This window comes from Cyanistes caeruleus, chromosome 12 (assembly GCF_971803275.1).
Source record: "Cyanistes caeruleus chromosome 12, bCyaCae1.hap1.1, whole genome shotgun sequence".
In the NCBI taxonomy this organism is placed as follows: Eukaryota; Metazoa; Chordata; class Aves; order Passeriformes; family Paridae; genus Cyanistes; species Cyanistes caeruleus.
Window position 1 is genome coordinate 12364089 of NC_141712.1, and position 21306 is coordinate 12385394.

The 21306-nt window shown below is 40.0% G+C and overlaps 1 protein-coding gene across 1 annotated transcript in view; it reads right to left on the minus strand.

Moving 5' to 3' along the window:
• The window catches only part of LOC111934588 (uncharacterized), a 357296-nt gene that overhangs the window by 198130 nt on the left and 137860 nt on the right, over positions 1–21306 (minus strand). The window lies entirely within an intron of this gene.

Consider the following 21306-nt stretch of genomic DNA (forward strand, 5'->3'; position numbering starts at 1 on the left):
CAATCCTTTAGTTTACGTATTTTTAGCTGTTTAATTTGTGGCTTAAATTAGAATATGTGATCAGAGGGTAGAAGGCAGTTTAACTAAGCCAGTCTCTACGGGCTGAAGCCTCAGCCATGAAATACAAGGCTGTGATTGATCTGACCTCCAGCTATTCATCCAGCTTAGTTCGTGACCTCTAACTTTCCTCACCCCTTCAATAATGTGTGTAATAATATTTGGTTTGCTCAGTTATGAACAGGAGGTGGAGACGCTAGTCCTGTCTCATACTTTTGTAATTATTATTATTATTTTAGAGGGTGGAGAGAGAGAGCTACAGCTCAGAGTGAAACCTAACCCAAATCCAGTTCAGGCTGTCCATTAATGCAAAACAGTTTTGAAACTGTGAATGGAGCTCCAGTAATTCCTCCACTGTTGCTCAGCAGGAGCTTGGCAACACACAGCTTGCATGACTATAGTGAAAAAAGTCTCACAACCATGAACACATTCATGGACCACTTTCACAAGCAAGCCTATCACTGAGGCAATATTTTTTTACCGCTGAGTGTGTGGCCACATTCTCTTTCTTTTACTTTGTTGCTTTTTAGGATTACAAATACATTTTTTTTCCCTTTACTTTTGTTGGTTGGTGTTTTTTTGCCTATAAGTCAAATTTAGGATACTTAATAATGGTCCTACCTTGCAACAACAAAAAATACATTTTTCCACTTTAAACACAGTGATACCTGTACAGTTTCTTTTTTAAACAGCTCTTTTGTTGACATCCAAAAAATCCTTCAGTGTTATCATTTAAATACATGTTAAACTTTTCAACGTTCTGAGAACATCTCCCTCAAAATAAACAATAATCTGAATTTTATAAAGTTTAAATTAATAAAACTATTTTTTGAAAGGTTAAGATGAACTACTGGAAAAAACCTGTCTCAGCTTTTAAGGAGATTTAGCTGGCTCATCAGTGACACCTTCTATCTTTATTTCAAAACTCCCTTATCAGTTTCCTCTCAGCAAACCTGGGGAAAACAGAGAGTCCCAGTGAATTCACACGTTCTTAAAATGAAAACACTTTAATAGGTTAATAAACCCACATTTTTTCATTAGTAGTCAAACATAACAAACTGTTTCTCTGATGGCTCTGGACTTTTTCTCTGCTCATCATAAATTTATTTTTAAAAAAAACCTCACTTTAACTACAGCACTGTTTTATCATACCAGCACCCGCTGACTCACTGCAAATACTCCCCCAGAGTGTTTGTCACTCCATGTGCATCTCCTTGACAAACTGTGTGGTGACAGTCACACAACTTCATCACCCTGGGGCCAGAGCAGATCGCGCTGGCCAGGCAGGAGCACACACCTCACACAGGGAAAGGCTCTCCCTCTCCACCCCCTGGGAATTCCTGATGTGTTGCCATTTCTGCCTTTTTTGGCCAGGTAGGTGAACCACTGCTCTCTATTCACAAATGCAGACACACACCTTCCTGGAGCGGGATTTCCCAGGTAAGACAAAAGCAGAATGAGCAGCGATTCTCCGCGAGGAGCCATCGCTGGGCTTGGCTGGAGTCAGGATTTCTCCAGGTGGCCTCACCACCACGTGGCACTGGCTCTGCTGTGCCCAGCTCCTATAGCACTAGACCAAATTTCCAACTCCTTTGCATGCAGCTGGCACAGCTCTTCCTGACACCCAAGTTCAGGAAGCATTTGGACCTTTTATTGTCCTCCCAATACAGGAGTACAATCTCCTGTCAGCTTTTCTACTCATGGCAAGCGAAGAGAATTGGTATGTACCCTGAAATTACCACACAAAACATGGATTTTATGAATTTTGGTAAAATATAACAAGATATGGTGATGCAAAAGATGTTGTGGCAAATGAGAATCCTTCATTTTTTCGACAGGACTTGCATAGGATCACTCACAGTGATTACTTATGTGTCTGCTCTTACCCCAAATGGTGACCCACCTTTTTAATTTCCTGGAGCTTTAACTGCAGAATAAATTACAAGCAGGAGATGATGTGGGGATGCTGGGGGGTGACATCGGATCAGGCACTGTCCTGCACATGGCTCTTCCAACATCTGCCCAGGCAGACAGGTGGACAGGCTTTGCTGGGCTGCAGTCAGCCTCTCTGAACATTGCCGAAGCACCACTGTTGCTAATAGGTTTTTTAAGACTGCAAAAATGACACAGTTTTGAAAAGGAATAGGAAGTTCTTGGCCACCTCTGCCTCTCTTGTATTTGTACATGTTCTACAGTAGTTCCTGCTACAGAGTCAGCATTTGTTAAAATCGCTTACAGAAATCTCCTTTAAAAAAGGAGCCATCGTTCTTTGATGCTACATTACAGTAAGAGCTGGCATTTTCATGATGACTACTATATATTCAAAGCCACCATTTCTTAATTTGCTAATAGAAATCACTCCCCTGCAGCCTTGGTCTCGTTTGTAAGAACTCTGGTCTGCAATGAACCGGTCAGGAAAGCGCATATGGGCTGTGGACGCAGTCAGAAAACTCATCAAGGTTTTCTGCTGGGTTTTATTCTACATAAAAGAATATCTAAACCCACTAATGTCTCTGAAACCAGAATGAACTGCTTATAATGACTTGATATGAAAAAAAAAATCAGTTTCTTTATCATACAATAGGCTTTTGTACATCCTTTGAGCAAAGTGGTAGTGCTGTCTGAATTTAGGCCCAGTGAAATGCTGAAACATTAAATTTAATGGTGTTTCCTGTTCTAAGCTCTTCTGAACTGGACTTAGCAAAGACTAATGACCAACCCTTTGAACCCCCAAATCTCCTAAGATTTAATTTGTTATTCCTGAGGAAAAAAAAAAGCATGAATAAATAATGAGAATAAGGGACACAGTGACCAGAGACAATTCACCAGTGTCATTTACATATTACAGCAGGGTTCCCAATTCCTAGAATTACTCATTATCACAATACTACAGAAAAAATTAGCCCAAATTCAGGATGACAGCCAGAAGCAAGGGCTGCTCTATTCCAAAGCAATCTTGAAAGGTTCACAATATTTTCTGATTGTATTTAAACTCTGTACCATTTGGAACATGGAGAGTTAACACAGGCTGGAGAAACCAACACAATCATTTCAGCCTCGGGTGTGTTACGAGTCAAAATTCACTTGGTCAAAGGAAAGGAAAGTAAATAGCTCAACAAAATAACCTAAACAATATTTTTTCAGAAGATCTCTATTTGCAGGAAATACAACTTTCACAAGAGCATATCTGTTCTGACAATCCCCTTCACAGGAGAGTTTTCTTAGGTATTCAATTGAATTTCTTTTGTCAAACCTAGAAAGCTCAGGACAATTGGTAGCAATTAGAACAGTTGTTCAAAGTGTGACAAATCTGGGTTTAAAACCTTGATTCAGACAAGGGACTACAACCTGGATCTTTCCCATCTTACACAACTGCATGAGTAATTAAGTTTTTACTTATTCTGGGCTGATCTATGCAACCATTTCAGATTTTTATCATCTCTGTTTGTTTCATCCTTATAAGAAATTTTTGCTGGAAAAAAATTGCTTGGAAATGGAAAAAATGTTTCTCAGAAAGAGGGAACATTACAGTAAAGGCAGCACTAGAGCTTATTTTGCTTTATTTAAATGCTTTGGGAAGCAGTGAAAAACCAGAAAATTACAGTCATGTTTCAGGAAAAAGGCTTTGCTCACAAAACAAATTTTCATCCTGAAAAGCAGTTTATTGCAATGTAGAAAGCTCACTAATTGGATTTATGACAGTCAGGCAGTAATGGTAAAAAGGAATAATATGAAAAGAGGAAAAATAAATGCATATTAAATTTTACAGACACCTACACATTTTCACTGCTTTCCTGAACCAAATACTCAGTGTTTCCAGACTTCTGTTGATTCTTAGTTTACTTGGCAGAGAGGGAGTGTGGTTACATGTGAGGTAAATAACCACACAGAATTAACTACAATCAGCAGAAAGGCTTAGTGCAGCTGACAGGGAGATCAGCTGTGTGAAGTTTGGAATACCCAGCCGATGAGAAATACATTGTGCTAAGGTGCTCTCTTTAGACAGTACTCAGCAAGTCTTGTATTTATTTACCTCACATACCAAGTCACTTGTACATTTTGCCCTCCTCTTACGCACTCTGGCAGAACTGCATCACTTCCCAAAATTTAGCTTTTCCTTTTGAGGGTTGCTGTATTTTTTCCTGCCCAGTGTAGGACTGAATGCACAGCCCAGCCCGGGTAGTTCTGTGTTATTCTGACTTGCAGTGTAACCTATCTAATCTTGGCAGGCATAAATGTTTTAAAACACAGCTGAAATTCTGCAAAGAGTGTGACTGCAAAAGTCATCTCAAAATCCTGCACTTATTTCTCACTTTCATTGGTGCCATAAAAGACCTCAGCATCAATCATTAACAAGCTATTAACACATGCAGCTGATAAAAGTGTTCAAAGTCTGGGCAATAACAATGACAGAAATACCTGGTTCACAGCTGCTTTAAGCTAAGTCTGTGGAGCCCACAGCAGTTATTTCCTTGGCTAGAAGGTGCTCTTGGGTTGTTTTGCTTTCATCTCTGCCCGTGTAACACACACAGAGGTTTCTTTTTCTCATCTCTGCTCTGCAAAACTTGTCTCTTCCCTCTGCTGCCTTTTCCACTCATTCTTAAAAGCAGTTTGCAAGCACACAGAGACAGGAAATTTTTTCATTCAAATGTCATTTGATTTTAATATTATTACCTAGTAGTGAAGGTGCTATCAAAGGAATGAGAAATCTCAGCTCAATTTGCAATTTGTAAACAAAATAAAACACTGCTTATTAACAATAATGAACAAGAATCTGTAATTTAGGCAACATCCTTCAAAGATCTCCTTCTAGTTTTCTAAATTGTACCAAAACTCAGCCATGCTCCTAGAATTAATAAAGCCAAAACCAGCTTTGGAAACCTGAGTAAATATATATTTAGTATTTTATAATTCACTTGTTTTGATCTTTCATTTTGTTAAATAAAATCTCTGATGTCATGAAACCTGAACAGCTGCTCAATTAGTTCATTACTTGTGTGTTACTTGGGCTTTGGGGGGGGATGCAGCGTGTTACTGATGATTTTCTCATTGTCTCTGTTCCTAGCATCACTTGTCAATAATTGCATTTTTGTGGTGATAGTTTCTTGCCCCTATGCAAAGGAATTTAAGGTTAGATTGTAGAGAAAATGGCATCACAAACAAAACAGGCTCAGAAAAACATGAAAACACCTAGCCTCCATCTGCTCAAATGTGATACACTTCAGAGCTCCCATTTCACATGTAAAACAGAACATGATTTATAATTTATATCTAGTTGGTGCAATCCTTCTGAAAGAAAAAAATTCTTTGATGAAACACTGGCTTTATGTTATCATAAAACTATCGAGAAAATCACAGAACATTTGGCAATTTACCTCTACTACAGAATCTTTGAAGTTCAGATATTTATATTTTATGTTCTTTTCAAATGAACTGTACTGCTGAACACAAACACAAAAATGCTGAAATGTAATTACAGCATTAACAGTGGTAAACCACTGCAGGTATTTACAGACCTCCAGGTAATACTTAAGGCCCAGTTCTAAAAAGATTTTAAATATTCTGTATGGTGTAGAATTTATCAGTATTCTTGATTTATCTAAAATCTATAAAACATTTTAAAAAATCAAAGGACAAAGGCAGAAGCAATGCAGTTTCCAGGTTCTGCAGAACCACCAGTGTTGCTTATAGCTGTGGGGCTTTTTACTAACAAAAATGCAGGTTTTTAAGAGCATACTTGGGAGATGATTCTGTACCCCTCATGCCTGTGAATCACCTCAATGATTAGCACTGGTTATATGTAATAGGATGAAACTCACTTCTGAATAAAATAACCTTTAAAAGGTTTAAATTAGACTTCGGCTGTGTTGCAGGCATAGAAATGAATTACTTATGTGAAAAGCCATTTCAAATCTACAGGAGTATTTATTATCATAAAAGACACACGATCAAGGAGCAAATAGGTATGCAGGGTGTTGAAATCTGCAAGGATCGACCCCTTGATCATACAGGAAGGCCACACGATCCTCTCCTTAAATTGTGTCATTTCCAAAGCACCTGTCCTGTGCTGTCTCACTACAGTCCTGGCTGCTGTGCTCCAACAGGCAGAGAAGTCAGAGTGGTTTGTCTTTGCTCTGACAGGTTCATCAACACATTACAACCAAAACACTGCACTCCCACTTTATTTTCAGTCCATTTACCAAAGGAATGCATCATTCTGGTGTGATATATTTCTCACCACTGGATAATTTCTAAGTCTGTGCTGAGCAGTACGCAGGACTTTAAAAAGGGCCAGACTAGAGGGATTTTCAAACATCTTTCCTTTTGTTTGTGGCAAAACTTTGAAAACTATTTGAAAAGTGTCAAAATATTGTGGATTGGTTGGCTTGATGTTATTTTCATATAAATGGCATTATTTAAAAGCATCAATTAAATCTCCTTCAGTGAATTGGCAGGTTTGTGACATCACCGCTTAATATACTAATAGAAGGAAGACATTTGAATTTGTTTCCTGTTCTAAATGTCCAAAATAAATTATATATTTGCAGTATAAAAAATAGAAAATTAAAAAGGTCAAAAGTAAAATTAAAAAGGTCAAAAACACAATTCAAAAGCTTTTAAAATGTGATTTTGCAGGATTTTTTTTTTTTTTTTTTAATACCCTCCCCAGGCCAGAGGGAAAATATTTAAAAAGTGGATCTTACGCAACTCAACTCGATTGGGTGGAGCTGCACTGCCCTCCTTGTTTATCAGGAGGCACAATTCAGTCCAAAGTGGGGGTGAGGACAAGGGGCTCTCCCTTCCCCTGCAGGCTGTGCTCCCAAAAGCGTCACCTCCACGGCTGCTCGAGCCTCTGGGCTCTGTGCCATCAGCACAATCAAGCTGAAAATTACCACATTCCAGTGAAACTGTAGTTTGTTCCTATTTTACAAACACATCTCTTTATTGATACAAGGAGTCAGGGTAGCAGAATACAAATTCTTGCTACATCTGGCCGGACTTTGATTTTCCCATATGGATCCCAACCCTCCTGTAAGGAATGAGACTTCCAAAGGGTCCTGCAGGACCCCAGCACTCAAACACTGTTGATGCTCAGTGGCATCTGTGAACCAGGTCATGACAAGCGATCAAATTAGGGTGTCCTTAAGAATTTTTTACCCTTCATTTGAAAGCTGCCACCTGCTCATGTGGGAGACTGCTTTTCAGGCTCTCCTACTCCACTGCTACATGAAATAAAACAGATTCACAAGTGCTTCCATTATGCTTTGAAACCTCATCCACAGTGCAAATTATTACAGTCCCTGCAAAATCAGTGGAACTCCTCAGAGTTGCAATAACCTGGAAGCATCGTCAGTGTGGAAAACAGGGAGGTGAATGACTCTCATAACCAAGGATTTTATATAAAACCTCTGTAAGGGTTTCAGCTTTTGCTTTGTGAGCCAGCACACTCACTCACATAAAGATTGATGACCACAACAGGAGCCTTGCTCTCCAGATGAGAAGTCTTTGCAGCAAGGTACAGATGCAATTGATCACCTGGTGAAACTGCAATGTTCAAAAATAAGCAAAAGCAGTACGAAATTTGTTACTTTAGTGGGCAGCATTACAAGAGGAAAGAAGCTGCTTATGAAAAATGCTGTAGCTTCTCCTCCTTTTTAAAGTTTTTAAATATTAAACCCACCATTCAGACACTTGCAGCTGCTCCACCGAGTGTTTCAGCCTTACAGAGCAGCAGGTTCTGGAGCTGACGGGGACGGCTGTGGCCACAGCACCTGTACCTGGGCAGGCCAGAGCCTCCTGCGGGGTGATGACAGCCCAGGGGGCTCATGTCTTCATGGGAGATCAAAGGAATTCTTGAGGGGTCACGAGAGGATGACAGGAGGGTTGGACAGCCGTACTGCTTGAGAGCCTTTCAGGCAGGTGATCCACTTACACTGTCATTTTTGGTCTATGTCAAGCAAATATTTTTTTTCTTTATAAAGTGTCTCTGGCTCAAAAAATGCCTTCACATTACACTGGCCCCTTCCAGCTGAGTTCTGGTGGCTGAATTTTTATGTAAACCGGATCTGCAAGTATGAAAGGAGCCAATGTGCTTCCATTGGCAGGCAGTGGTTTCAGGAGCTCTGCAAGGGGGGAATATTTGTTTCCATGTGATTATTCCTCTATAAAGAAAGATTTTATTGGTTGATTTAAAGGACCTGAGTGCTGGATGACTTCTCTGAAACTACTCATTTCAGCAGAAACTGCAAGGATTTTCTCAGACTCCTTATGCATTTCATACTGAAGATTTAATTTTAGTGATCAATCTCCAAGGCCTTTTTTTCTTACCCCTCTATAAAACATCAGTCTTGGTTAAGTGTGACATCTCCACGAAAAAACATTGCCAATCCTCTACCTTCTAATTCAAGTAAACCTTAGCCAAATCAAGATGATGGAAATCTGTCATACAACATGAGAATTCATTGAATGCAAAATCTGGGCCTGTCCAACCTCTGCTACTTCATTTCTGGTGAAGGGAGATTGCTAATTGCTCTTAAATTAACCTTTTAAATATACCTGCAATCATGCCTGAGATCTAGGGGTTTTTAGTAAGTTGTTGAAAAGCCAAACAAAAACACAATTAATTTTAAACCACTAAGGCAGCAGGAACAAATAAGACAATGTTTAGAGAAAACACAATCATTATTTAAGCACTGTTCATACTTATATTTCAGGAAGAATTTAGCCTTCCATATTAGAAAACTTATGGGGTGAGAGGTGGGAGTCAGGAGCGGGCATTAAAATCCTCCTCAGAGCTTTCATGGTTTAAGTTTTCTCAGAACTTGCAATTGCTATTCAGAGATGCACAAAACTTTCATAAGGAAACTCTAAACCAGGAAAAGCTCATTTAGTTCAATTTAGATGCAATTTTAATTGAACCTGGGCTGATTTATGCTTTTAAGTAGAAGTCATAAAGAACTCATCGGTTGCAACACAATTTCTTTTTGAAAATTACCATCTCCATCTTTCATCTCTCTTCCTGCTCTGTCAGCTGGTTTGTGTGGTCTTTTGAGACCTTAAAAGAGAACCAAAGACATGGGGAAATAAAAGCAGCAGTTTTTTAGTTGAGGTTGCCAGCCCTGCTCTGAGACCCTGCCATGAATTTCAAAAAAAGCAAGGTAGCCCACTGAGCATCAGGAAGAGAGAGCTTAGAGTTATGTATCTGAACACTTTGAACTTAAAAGAGGTTTTATGCAGGAGAGGAAGAGAGCTGCAGTTCTGCCATTTACTTAATTTCAAAATAAATCTACTATTCAGGGCAAAAATGTAACTTCTCTTATACTGCTAAAAGCAAAGCGACATCTGAAAAATACTACTAGCCAAAGGCCAGATTCTTTAAATATTTTGCAAGAACTAATACATTATGGCTACTTATGTGAGTATTCCTGTCACAAGGGTGACAGGTTTAACTTACCCAGATGTGTTTCAGGGGAACTCTCTGCTAACAGTCAAGACAAAAGCTAAAGCACAAAACCTGGTCTCTCACATCTCCAGCTTTCATTGATTTTAAATGGGTGCACATGTCACTGGAGATGGAATTTCCCCTTAGCTGGGGACAACTATAACCCATACATCAGGGTGCTTAAATCATTTAGGTCTTGAGTTTAAGCAGCCTCTTCTATCCAGACAGGTCCATGTTGCTTTTGCAACTCATTGCTGCTCATTTCAGGACTGTAATCTCTACAAGCACAGGTTATCCTTTGTAGCCATTCCAATGTCTATTTTTTTTACATTGCCTTCTTTGCTTTTGTTTTATCCTCCTTATATACACTCCACCTGGCAACTCCTCTAACACAGGCACCCAGCTAGAGCTGAGCCAGCATGCTCGGATGGGGAAACTAAATATCACCACACTCACACACACCCCATCCCCCGCAAAAACCCTCCAAAAACCTGAGAAACATAGGGTGTGCATAAGCAAAGTCAACTGATCTAAGTCAGTTCTTCTGATGCTAATCTTACTGCAAATAATATGCAGGGTACATGAGAAAATGTCAAATGCACGCTACCTCACAATTGCTGGCTTTCACTCCAGCTTGAAACTAATCCAAAGAAAAAATACAAAGGAAAGGCTGAAAGTTCAATCATTATTTCGAAAGTTTGAAAGAAATAAAAATGTAGCTCCCTTGAAATCACGTTGCTACATACATTACATATGTAATCTCACAAACTCCCAAAACAATATCAGTGCCTAGAGCTATTAAAGTTTATAGGTGCAAAAAGAATCCAATTAAAACAGGTTATATTTAAATAAAATAATTCCTTCTAATTAAAATGTAAATAAACACCTTATACAACATGTAGTATTCTGTATAATTATGCATCAAAACTAGAATTTTGTGATTAATAAACTTGAACTTTCACCACAAAAGAAAGATTTCTGAAATACATCAGACTTGCATCCCAACATCTTGTCAGAGCAATGTATTGGTGTTTTTAACACAATCTTATTCCATCAGAGTTAAAGTCAGGCGAGTGTCTCCATTCAGAAAAACAAGCACATAAAACACTTCCAGTTTTAGCATCAAAGATGTGTTTACTGCAAACACAGAAATGTAAGGGAAATTAAATGGTGAAAAGGGCTGCAACAGTTCTAAGGATTTATTTTTAGAAGTTTTACATTGGAGACCTACTAACCATAAAGTCTAGTTTTCATACGCAGCGCATATCGGCGTTCCATCTCCTCTGCCAACTGGATGTCGCTGCACATTTCCAGTCCCTAGAAAGTTCTCTAAAGGCAAAATGAACTCTGAACCACTGCTCTCCTCTGCTTTCCATCCCTCGCTGGGTGCCACCCTGCCAAGCCCCACGGTGCAGCGGCAGCCGTGGGCCGTGGGGAGCCGCGTGGAGCCCGCGGGAGCTCTCAGCGCCGGTGCCACGCACGGGCAGCCAGCGCGGCTCGCTAACGCGCACAGGATGAGGCCCCTAATCACTAACAGCTCCTCTGGAAACCCTAGCAGAGATAAAAACTACAAAGACACTGTTGGTTCCAGTCCCCTTATTGAATTTTCATTGCTGCTTTTATTGTAACTATGAATTCAGTCCATAATGTCACGTGTTCTTTGTTCTCCAGCCTGACATACATTTTAATACCCGGCACAATATCTATGCAAAGACTAAGTGTGTTCACGTGTAGGAGGGTTAACACTTCACTACAAACATGGTTATAGTTATAGATTAAAAGCAACACTTTCAATGATTCTACAGCTTAATATTTCCAACTCCCATCACCTTCTGAAGGTTCTCCTCCCCCCCTACACCCCCCCCCCCCAAAAAAAAAAAAATCTCTGCACAAGAAATGCTGAGCATACAAATTATGTCACTGACATCTGGAAAGAGACATGACTACCCAAGTAAAAAATAAACCCAACGGAGGTCATGGCTTTAACAGACTGTCGCTCTATATTTAAACTGATTGATTCATACAAAGACATAATTATAGAGAACATTGGAATCAGCAGCTCCCAGCACTCCGGATTGCAGGCACAATTGTGTTTACAGGAACTGTATTTTAAAGACTACAACTGGCATAAGCTAATTGATACACTCAATATTATGATACACAATTTAAACTTAAATTGTGAATAATGTCTACTTATTTTCCTACCCAGATAATAACAACTTTCTTTCAACTATACATGATCATGTATGATTTTTCAGGATATTCTTTGCATAAAATCTATTGGTTATGCAAATAAAAGGCTTTGGAGAATAATGTACAGTAACTAATTTGTATAATCAGTTTCCCTCAATTCAGCGTGATAATGATATGTAAAGCACATCACTACAGACTGTCTGTGAAATGAATTCTGTCTTAATATGCTAGTCAACTAGCCACTCGACCTTTGCACAGGCTCACTGTAAGAGGAGCAGAAAAACCCACACACATTCTTTCAATTTCTAAAGGGAAATTCGACTCTAGCCATAGAACAAAGAAAGAAGAAATAGAAGTAAAAGAAAATCAAAGAAAAAGTGATTTGGATTCAAGGGGATCAGATGTTTCATTTATTGCAGGTTGGAGACCTTCAATCAGTCAAATGAAAGACACATTTGTATTAAAATACCTACAAGGCAGAGAGAAAGCCTTGATCAGGTGTATTAGATTTAAGTTACAGCTCTCTTGCTGAGAGATGTGAACCTACCTTCCAGTCTATCTGTTCTCAATATTGAAGGTTTTCTGTGTTACAAACATGAGATGAAAGGTAGCTTGCTTGCCTTCCCACGTATCTGCTGGATATTAACTGTACATTTGAAGCGTGTGCTACAAGGAGACGTGAACTCAGTGTGCTCTGCAAACAGTCACTGCTAGGAAGGAATGCTGAACCCATGTCAGGGATGTGACACCAGGCGTGGGGGAGGCTCGTCCACAGAGCCACCAAAAGCCAACGCGTCTGAAGGCACAGCTCCCTCTTTGCTTCAGTGGAAAACTCCTAATTTGTCCTGTGACAGGGCTGGGAGCCCTGCTACACTGGTAAATAAAGCAACACCATGGCAAGAGTCCCTGCCCTGGTTCCTGCTGTATGAGGACAGCAGCATTTTGTTTGACTTCCCATTGTTATGCAGGTGGTAACAAAAACCAAGCCCTGAGCTTATTCCTCACTTTTCACACCATCCCTTCCTCAAAAAACTCCTTGAATCCAGTTCTTGCCCAGATACATGAAGGAGCTTCGAGCCTGGTGGCAGAGATCAGCTCCTCTTCACCTCTAGTCCTTGCATAACAGATTTGTTTAGATTAGCTGGAGGAGGATCCCAAAGTGTTTTATAAATTGGTTACTGTTGCTTGTAAAATACTGAACCAAAATTATTCACAAATATTTTATCTTCTTAATGGGCTCTGTTCAGAATAGTTTTTGGTTTTGATTAAACTTTATCAAGGATCAGTTCAGTCCAGAGCAAATGTTCTGTAGAGATACAGAGGCTCCATTACTGCTGGTTATATCACTCATCTCAATCTGTGAAACCCATGTACAACCATTGCTCTGAGCTACCAGAGCAAGGATTAGAATCTGGATCTCTCCTAGCAGAGTCAAGCATTGCCTCTCCTTTACTTTGTCCCAATATAAGGAACTTACAAAGGCCACATATGACAGAAAAATTGTCCTTTTGCCTTTTGTGAGCTGGAACAGACCCAACTGCCAGCACAATAGTGACTACTGCCAGAGTAGATTTGCACATAAGCCTCAGACCTAAATATTGATCATCTCAACCCAAAGACACCTTCTTTCTGCCATTGTAAAGAAAATATCAGTAATTTAATGATGAGATTAATCCCACAGGTGCCTTCACTAGGTCCTTTGGCGGGAGGAACACACTACACAAATCTGTATGTTTTAGAGAGACTATTCACTGGGAAGCAAGCTTCCCCACTTTGTTTCTCAGGCTTCACCCCAAATGTACAGCTATTGAATTCCACAAAGTAAAATACCAAAAACACAGTTAACTCAGACCCCAGTTTTAAATATTACCTTCTGTTATCCAATTGGCTTTTTAAAGAAGCCAGTATAATTCTGATTTCTGGTTTCATGTATGCATAGCTGCAGACGTTGAGTAGTAATATGAAAATTTTGGGGCTGTCCTGCTTGTTAAATAACATCTCAGAATAATCTGAGTTGGAAGAGATGCAGACGGCTCATCAAATCCAGCTCTTAAGTGAATGGCCCATATGGGGATCGAACCCATGACATTGGCATTAATTAACACTATGCTTTAACCAACCAAGCTCTTTGTCATTGTAAAGCTTAGCTGATCTTTTCATTTATACAGCCATAAATTCTCCATCAGTCCAGCAGAGGGGTTTTCTTTTGTTTCCTGATCTTTAATACTTGCTTTGGAAATAAAAGTAAATACTCCCACAATAAAATTTGAATAATGCCACATATTACTGCTATATAGTCATTGTTTCAGAGCTGGTTAAAGGGTGAAAAGTCATAAATAGAGGACTTAAATAAAGTTTATTTTCCTTTCAGTACATATATATACATTGTTTGTTTGTTCTATTAAACAGAGGACCTAAAACTGTACAACTTCCTGGCTGAAAGGGGGAAATCTACACAAATTATTGTATCCTCCTTACAAATCATGGTAACACATCATCCCAGCCTCACAACTGGGTTATACACCAGCAGTAGAGCTGATAGACTAAGATAAATGCTGCACCTCAGATGTGGTATTTCATGTACAGTTAAAATCTAAAAATTTTCAGAAGGAAAGGAGTTATAACACAAGGTTCCATCTTTAACAAAGTGAACAAAAGGACACAATATTGTGCAATGAATTCCACAGGGGCTTCATTCTATTTAAAGGGAAATCTCAGTGCATGAAGATTTAATGGTTTAGTTTGATTTTTTCCATGTACAAAAGATCAAAACATTAATTTCTCCATCTAAAGAAATTTGTATTTGAGGTGAGGGGAAGTGGTCACAGAAGAAGAATGTACAAATTCTCCATGGAGTGCACAGGGGCAGAACAGCCCTCTGTGACACTCTGTTGTGCTTGAACCAAAACTCACAATGGTAGTGATGTCATGGCATGACAAAACCCTGTTTTGGAAAAAAATGGTGGGAAAAAAAATAAACTTATTGAAATGAGGCAGATTTCTTTACCAGCCCATTGACTTCAAGTGTGCATGTTTGAGTCCCAATATTATTATTACTACACAACACCATTCTTAGAAATCTTTTGTGGCAGCACACACTGTCATATTATTTTCAACTCTTCCCATTTGCCTTCAGAACAATTCTGATCCAAGCAGCAACAAAAGCAGCAAGACTGAAACTTCATAAAACATCCAGCAGTCTTAATATTTCTTGAGCAGACATTATTTTCACTAAATTTTCTGAACATCCTGGTTAGCACATTAAAAAAATATTTGAATGCCTTTCAAAGCTGTTGGCCAGAAAACATGAGACTATCTGCCTGTCAAAAAAGAAGTGAGGGTTTGCTGTAGGCCCAGAAAAAACCTGCCCTGAGAAAGTCCAGCAGTCATCCTGCCTCCTTACACAGTGGATGGCTCCATGTCTCCAATCTTAACCTTCAACTACACTTCAGCAAAACACACAGAATTATACTGAAGTAGGACCAATTTAATGTGGGGAATGTCATGTGATATTTAAAGTACTTCAGAGTCATCACAATAAGGAAATCTGGCTCCTGTGCGGGAATCACCTAAAGACTGGTGATTATTTAATTCAACAAGTGAAAGGTCTCCTGTGGCACTATGTATAAAGAAAAAAAACACTGTCAGAAAATACTGAAATTTTTCAGGAGGGCTCATGAAATCCTTAATTCTGAAATACCTGCAAGCAGCTCCTAAACAGGAGCTCAGCTATCCCTACCTATTGAAGACCGCAGGAACTGTTAACTTCCCCTAAAGGCAGGAGGGTAGAAAAGCAGGTAGGAATTGTTTTCTAATGACCTTCTCTGTTTGAGCAAGGCCATTCAAAACCACATTAAGAGATCACAGTTTAACATGGATCCAAAGTTTTTTTAGCAGAGAGTACAAAACCCTGACTCAAGAACCATTTAAAATTATATATAAAAAAATAATCTAATAAGAAAAGGTTAGCCTAAAAGGGAACCTCAGGGTTTTACTCTGTGTTTGGACTTCTTTCAATTCACATTCAGTGCAGTGAAAAGAAGACTGTTCTCTGAGATTTAGTGGCACAACCTACATTTTGTAGCAGTTCTTTTCACACATGAGAGCATGTGGCAATGAAGGGACAGGGGCGTGTGGCACTGGCCAGCACAGAGGGGACAGCATTGCCATGCTGGGGAAGGACAGCCTTGTGCCCACGTTCAGGGTTCACTGCCATCACCTCCTCCCTCTCTAGACAAGAAATGTACCTCTTGGCCTCAGAAGCAGCAGGATGTTTGAGAGGGGAAGATTGTGCATTTGGCAAAGTTGTTAGATTCTCATCTCAAGGGAGAAATCTGCTTTCACCCCACACAGACACTGATTGCTAGAAGGATGCTCTCATAAAATGCTGGAGGCCAGGCAATCTTCAGCCTCGCCTTTCTGCCCAGCTTCCAAATGTAATGCAGGGAACAGCAGAGGTGTTGGCTGGCAAAACATCCTCGAGTGCAAAGGAGATGTGAGAGAACCTATCATGGACAGCAACAGCAGTTCCTGCTAATCTGCCCACACTGTTCCAGGTATGCAGCTAAACTTTAAGGATGGAAAAACCATTTTCTAATCACAACTTGCCAAAACAGGGCAGAATGACAGTTCAAACAAACAATCTACCATCTAATCTAAGATGAATCCAATTTCTTTTTTTTTTTTATTGAATATTACAGTCTTTTAGGAGACTGTAACCTGACATATGCCTCCAATTTTTAGTAAATAATCACAGTCATTTTTGCTTTGATGTAGAATATGTGAAAAGTAAGAAATATTTTCCAATTCCAGTTTGTTAAAGTGGAAGCCAGACTTTCATCCATAGCAAATCATTGTACCAGATCATTTCAGAAATGCCTGGAACTTCTTATAATCTAAAGTTTGAAGCTAGAAAATGTTATTGTCTCACTTGTGGCCATTTCAAACACAGAATAAGTTGAAAATTAAATAACAGTACCAGAACCTATGAAATAAGGGGGTTGAGGCCAAAGCAAATTAATCTAGATCTTAAAAATAAATCAAGGCCTTACAGTAGCAGAAGAATGCTGCCACCACACTGCAGAGCTGAGCTATCAGATGCTGCCCCATCACTGCCACTTCCTCATACAATGTCACATCTCCTGTATGTAACAGAGACATTGCATAATGTTACAGATGGCACAGGTCATAACAGCCAGGATTACATTTAATAAAATCAGATGAAATGCTTATCACTAGATTCAGTGCTTTTTCAGGCAAGGTGACCTGAGTTTCTTTTTTCTGAGCACTACCATAAGAATTTTCCTGCTGTAGAAAACAGCTACAGTTTATTGATACTGTGCATTGATGTCAATTATTATAGATACCTATAAATTGACTTCCATAAATGTTTAAGTTTACAAACAAACTGGATTGTCAGTGTCACTATTTTTATTTGCTTTCACCACAATTATTCTTGCAACTATTTTTGTTCACATGAAGGCTGGAACAACAACTGGTATCTTCAAAAATCATTACTCACATATACATACTCACATATACAACACATGTTGTATATGAGTGTTAGCAGTGCTTTTTTCTTTTGCACAATCTCCAGATAAAATGGTTGTGGACCAAAAAAATGGTTGTGGGAACTGAACAAAAGATCCCTATAGCAATCTTAGCCTGGGCCTTCACCCTCAGATGGAAAAAGCACCTGAACACCCCCTCAGCCCCACAAAGTGCAGCACATACCAGTGACTTCCCACCAGTCACCCCTGACTGCTCCTGAGGCTTGGAAGGGGCTTTGGCTCAGGGGGGAGCACAGGCTCCAGCCCAGCCTCCTCACTGCCCAGCCTGAATATTTTATATTTATTTCCCTCTCCCCTCCTTTGTGGTGGCAGTTGTAAATCTACCTTTCTCAAAATTCAATAAAACATTAATTGAAAAGAAAAAAAAAACCAACCAAAATAGGAGAAAAGTCATTTCAAGCCCAACAATAAAAGGCCAATTGACTTCTCAATTTTCTAGTGGGCAGGAGAAGAAATCAGGCATACGCAGGGAGAAACTCAATTCTCCAAAGCTCTCCCCTTGAGGAGTTCCAGCCCTGCGTCTCAAGGGTGCTGTGTCCCCTACCACTCGCTCAATTCCAGCTGGGTATTATTTTCTCAGCTCCGAGGGAAGCAAGAATTCATTCTGCATTATTGATGACTCCGGCTCAGCCGCTGCGAGGGTTCAGCGCTTCCCGCGGCTGCCGCTCACCCGCTCCCGTTCTGCAGGGATCCTTCCCCTCTCCCTCTCACACAGCCAAGGAAAAACTGCTGGAACAAAACCTGGGGGCTGTGGCAGACCTCACCCCCATTAAAGCATCAGCTGTGTGAACTCACACCTTAAAGGCAGCAGGAGGACAGGAACAGCTGTGAGGGAAGGGAAAGGGGTTTGGCACTGTGGGGTACTCAATCCATATTTCAGCTGATCCAGCTTGCCCAGAAGTTAAGTGGCCTGACCCCCAGACCATGACTCTGAAGCAGATTGAGCTTTCTGAAATCTCCTGAAAGAACAGATCTGATCCCAGAAATACCAAACCCTGACTGAGCACCTGTCAGGGCAGAGGTAGGACACACGCCCCTCCCAGTGATGAATTCATCCTTTCATCTTTCTGCTCTTTGCCTCTTGCCCTTCTTTCTCCTTGGCAGTTTTGTGGGTTTTACCTTCCTTCTTCTACACCCTAAACAATTATTTAATTTTCCCTTAGAAATCTCGGTGCTGAACACCTACAGATACAGAGGCTGTACAGTAGCAATGAAGCCTCAGTGTTCCAGGTAGGAATGCTGGAGGTACATTTAATTAATGAAAAAGCACCACAGATCTGGTAATTGCCAATTAGAATTGGCATCCCTAGCCAGTGAATTGCAAAATATATGTGCATTTGTGTAGAAATCAGTTCAGCCCATCAATGTAGAGCTGAGTTGCAAGTCGTAGAGTAGTTCCAGTCCATCCCTTAAGAGCCTCATGGGCTCTTAATCCACTAACTTCCCACACTGACATGCTGGATCAGTAGTCTGATCCTGGGATGTAACTGTTTACAAAGAGCTATGCCACTTTCCTTGGTTCTAAGAAAAATAGAACACAGGTAGGTTCACAACTAAAAATCAACTGTAATAACACACTAAATTAACTGAGAGAAACATGAAGTTTATTTTTGTGATACAAGTCTAGAATGACAAGTGGTTTCTTCCATGTGCTTTTATGTAGTTCTAGGAAATTTTGGGTGAAAAACCTTTTAGAAACTATAGAAATTAGTTTTCAGGCAAAGTGTTAGATCTGAAGTTTCAAAGTACCAAAGGAAGGAAGTAAAAAATTTGTATTCAGGTTCATACTTTTCTCCTTCCTAGAGCTAGAGGGCTTGGATCAGCAGCTCCCCTCTGCTTACAATAGTGCAAGAAAAACCTTTCAAGAATTCTATAATCGTGCCTTTATTCCTGTGTGTATATGTATCAACTAAAACTGCCTGTATTGTTTACAATAATGAATGCATAATGGGAACAACAGTAGAAGCTCCCCTACTTGCCCAATTTGTGGATGTTTCACATAATTAATTTCTAAATATTTGGCAATGTCTATTCACCAAGGTTTGTATATTCTGGTTTCCTCACCCCCAATGCCCTCCTTGCACCTCCTGTGCAATACCTGATCAGCTTGTGACCTTTGAACACCTCTGTCCAACTTCTTGCACTATCAGTTTTAATCGTGCCTCTCAAATTTGCCCAAAACAGGGAGAGGCAGGAGTTATTTGAACTGTACACAGAAAGACAGCAATTTAAAGAACCTTTACAATGAAATCCTATCTTACTCAAACAGTTTCAATGATTGTGAAAAAAACACCTATAAAAAAAAAAAAAAGTTCAGCAATTTCACACAGTGGAAAACAGCCCAGGGCACAAGAAAACTAAAACCAAACAGTTTGCCGTCAGTGCTGTAGACTGTGTTCAGTAAAAACAAAAGATCAAACAAGTTCTGTAATCATTATATAAAGCACATTTGCTATGGCATGTGAAGAAAACATACTTCCTTCCTAATACTAATTAACATTAGAGAGTTGTGGGCTGAAATGCGGGATAAAAATAGCTGTTTAAACTAATCACTCAGCAAGATGTAAATGGTACATATAAAGTATACCTAACGGGTTGGAATATTTATCCCAGAAGTAAAGAAAGCTTTCACTACTCATGAATTATAAAAGTTTCCCTTCCTGCCTCACTGCAACAAGGTATGGACTCTTTGCAAGAATGTGATGGCTCTTCACAGAATGTCTACAGTTTTCCTTATTTCTAAGTATTAAAATATTTTTTGGAGCAGCCACAGTTGTGGGGAGTGAAGGAAAGCGTGAGCAGAAAACGTAATGCCAAACTGTTTCATAAGCAGCACACAGATATTCCAACTGCCCAGCCATGCTGTGACTGAGCCTGTGTCCAGGCTGGAGGGCTGCAGACACTGCAGAAAGAGGCACAGCTGACTGCAGGACTTCACCTGAGCAACACTTCTACATCTCCTCAAAGTGCTTTCCTAACGCACACAAACCAGGCAGCTCGGCATAACAGAGGGTGGCATCCCTAGATCTACCTTGGTTTCTCTGAAATTATTTCTCCTTTCAAATCTGCTCCATACTTCCACAAATAAATCCCAGAAAATGTTATCTTTCTTGTCACCTCTAGCTATTCCTTCACCTTTCCCCATCCTGTGGCTGCCCCACTGCCAGCAGCACCACTGCTCAATGCCTCCTCACGGGTAAGAGGGGAAGGCATTCAGTGACTGGCATGACACTGAGCAGACCACCAATGTATCCAAAATATCCCTGAGCATAAACTACATTATAAAGTTCAGGAAGCCAAATGTTATTTGAAATAATATTTCAATAGTTTCCTAGCAACAATGTTTCAGATGTTCTCTGGTAATTTCCCCCAGCAAGAATTCCAGATATTGTAACAGCTGGAGAAAAGGTGTTGAAAGGTGCAGTGCATAAGTTTTGCACAGTTGAAAAGCTAACACATTTCTATCTGTTTAGAGAGGTACAGTATTTCCATCCTCCAGGATTTCTAAGCACTTGTTGAGCTCTGTGTCTAATACAGATAGCAATGAATTATGTTCTTGAGTCAGTGTTCTGCAGGACTCAGCTGAAATATATCAGCAAAGCACATGAAAACATCTCTGTCCCCCTCATCCCACATTTGGCTGCTTTGGGCTGGATTTGGGAGTGCCTATTGCTGAGCAATAAATGATGAGCAGAAGCTCATCACAAGAAGGTTCACTTGACATCGCTTACACCAGGGCTATATATGAAGACCAGGCTGTCCATCGGGTGCTAAGCTAATGAAAAAGAAAATGGTGGGGGTTTCCTACACCAGCCCAGGAAATAAAACACCCCTCTGAGCAACTTCTGCAATGCCAAACTCAGATCCCAAACTCCAGCTGCCTGGAACTCCTGTCTCCAGCTGTAAGCATCACAGCATTACCATTTCAGCCCGTAAAGACTCAATAAATGAAAGTGGTCTGTAGGAGACAGTGCAACCCACAACATTATGTTCTCTATGTCCTCTTCCAGGACTTTGTCAGCAGATGCTTTAGACCAAGGAAGC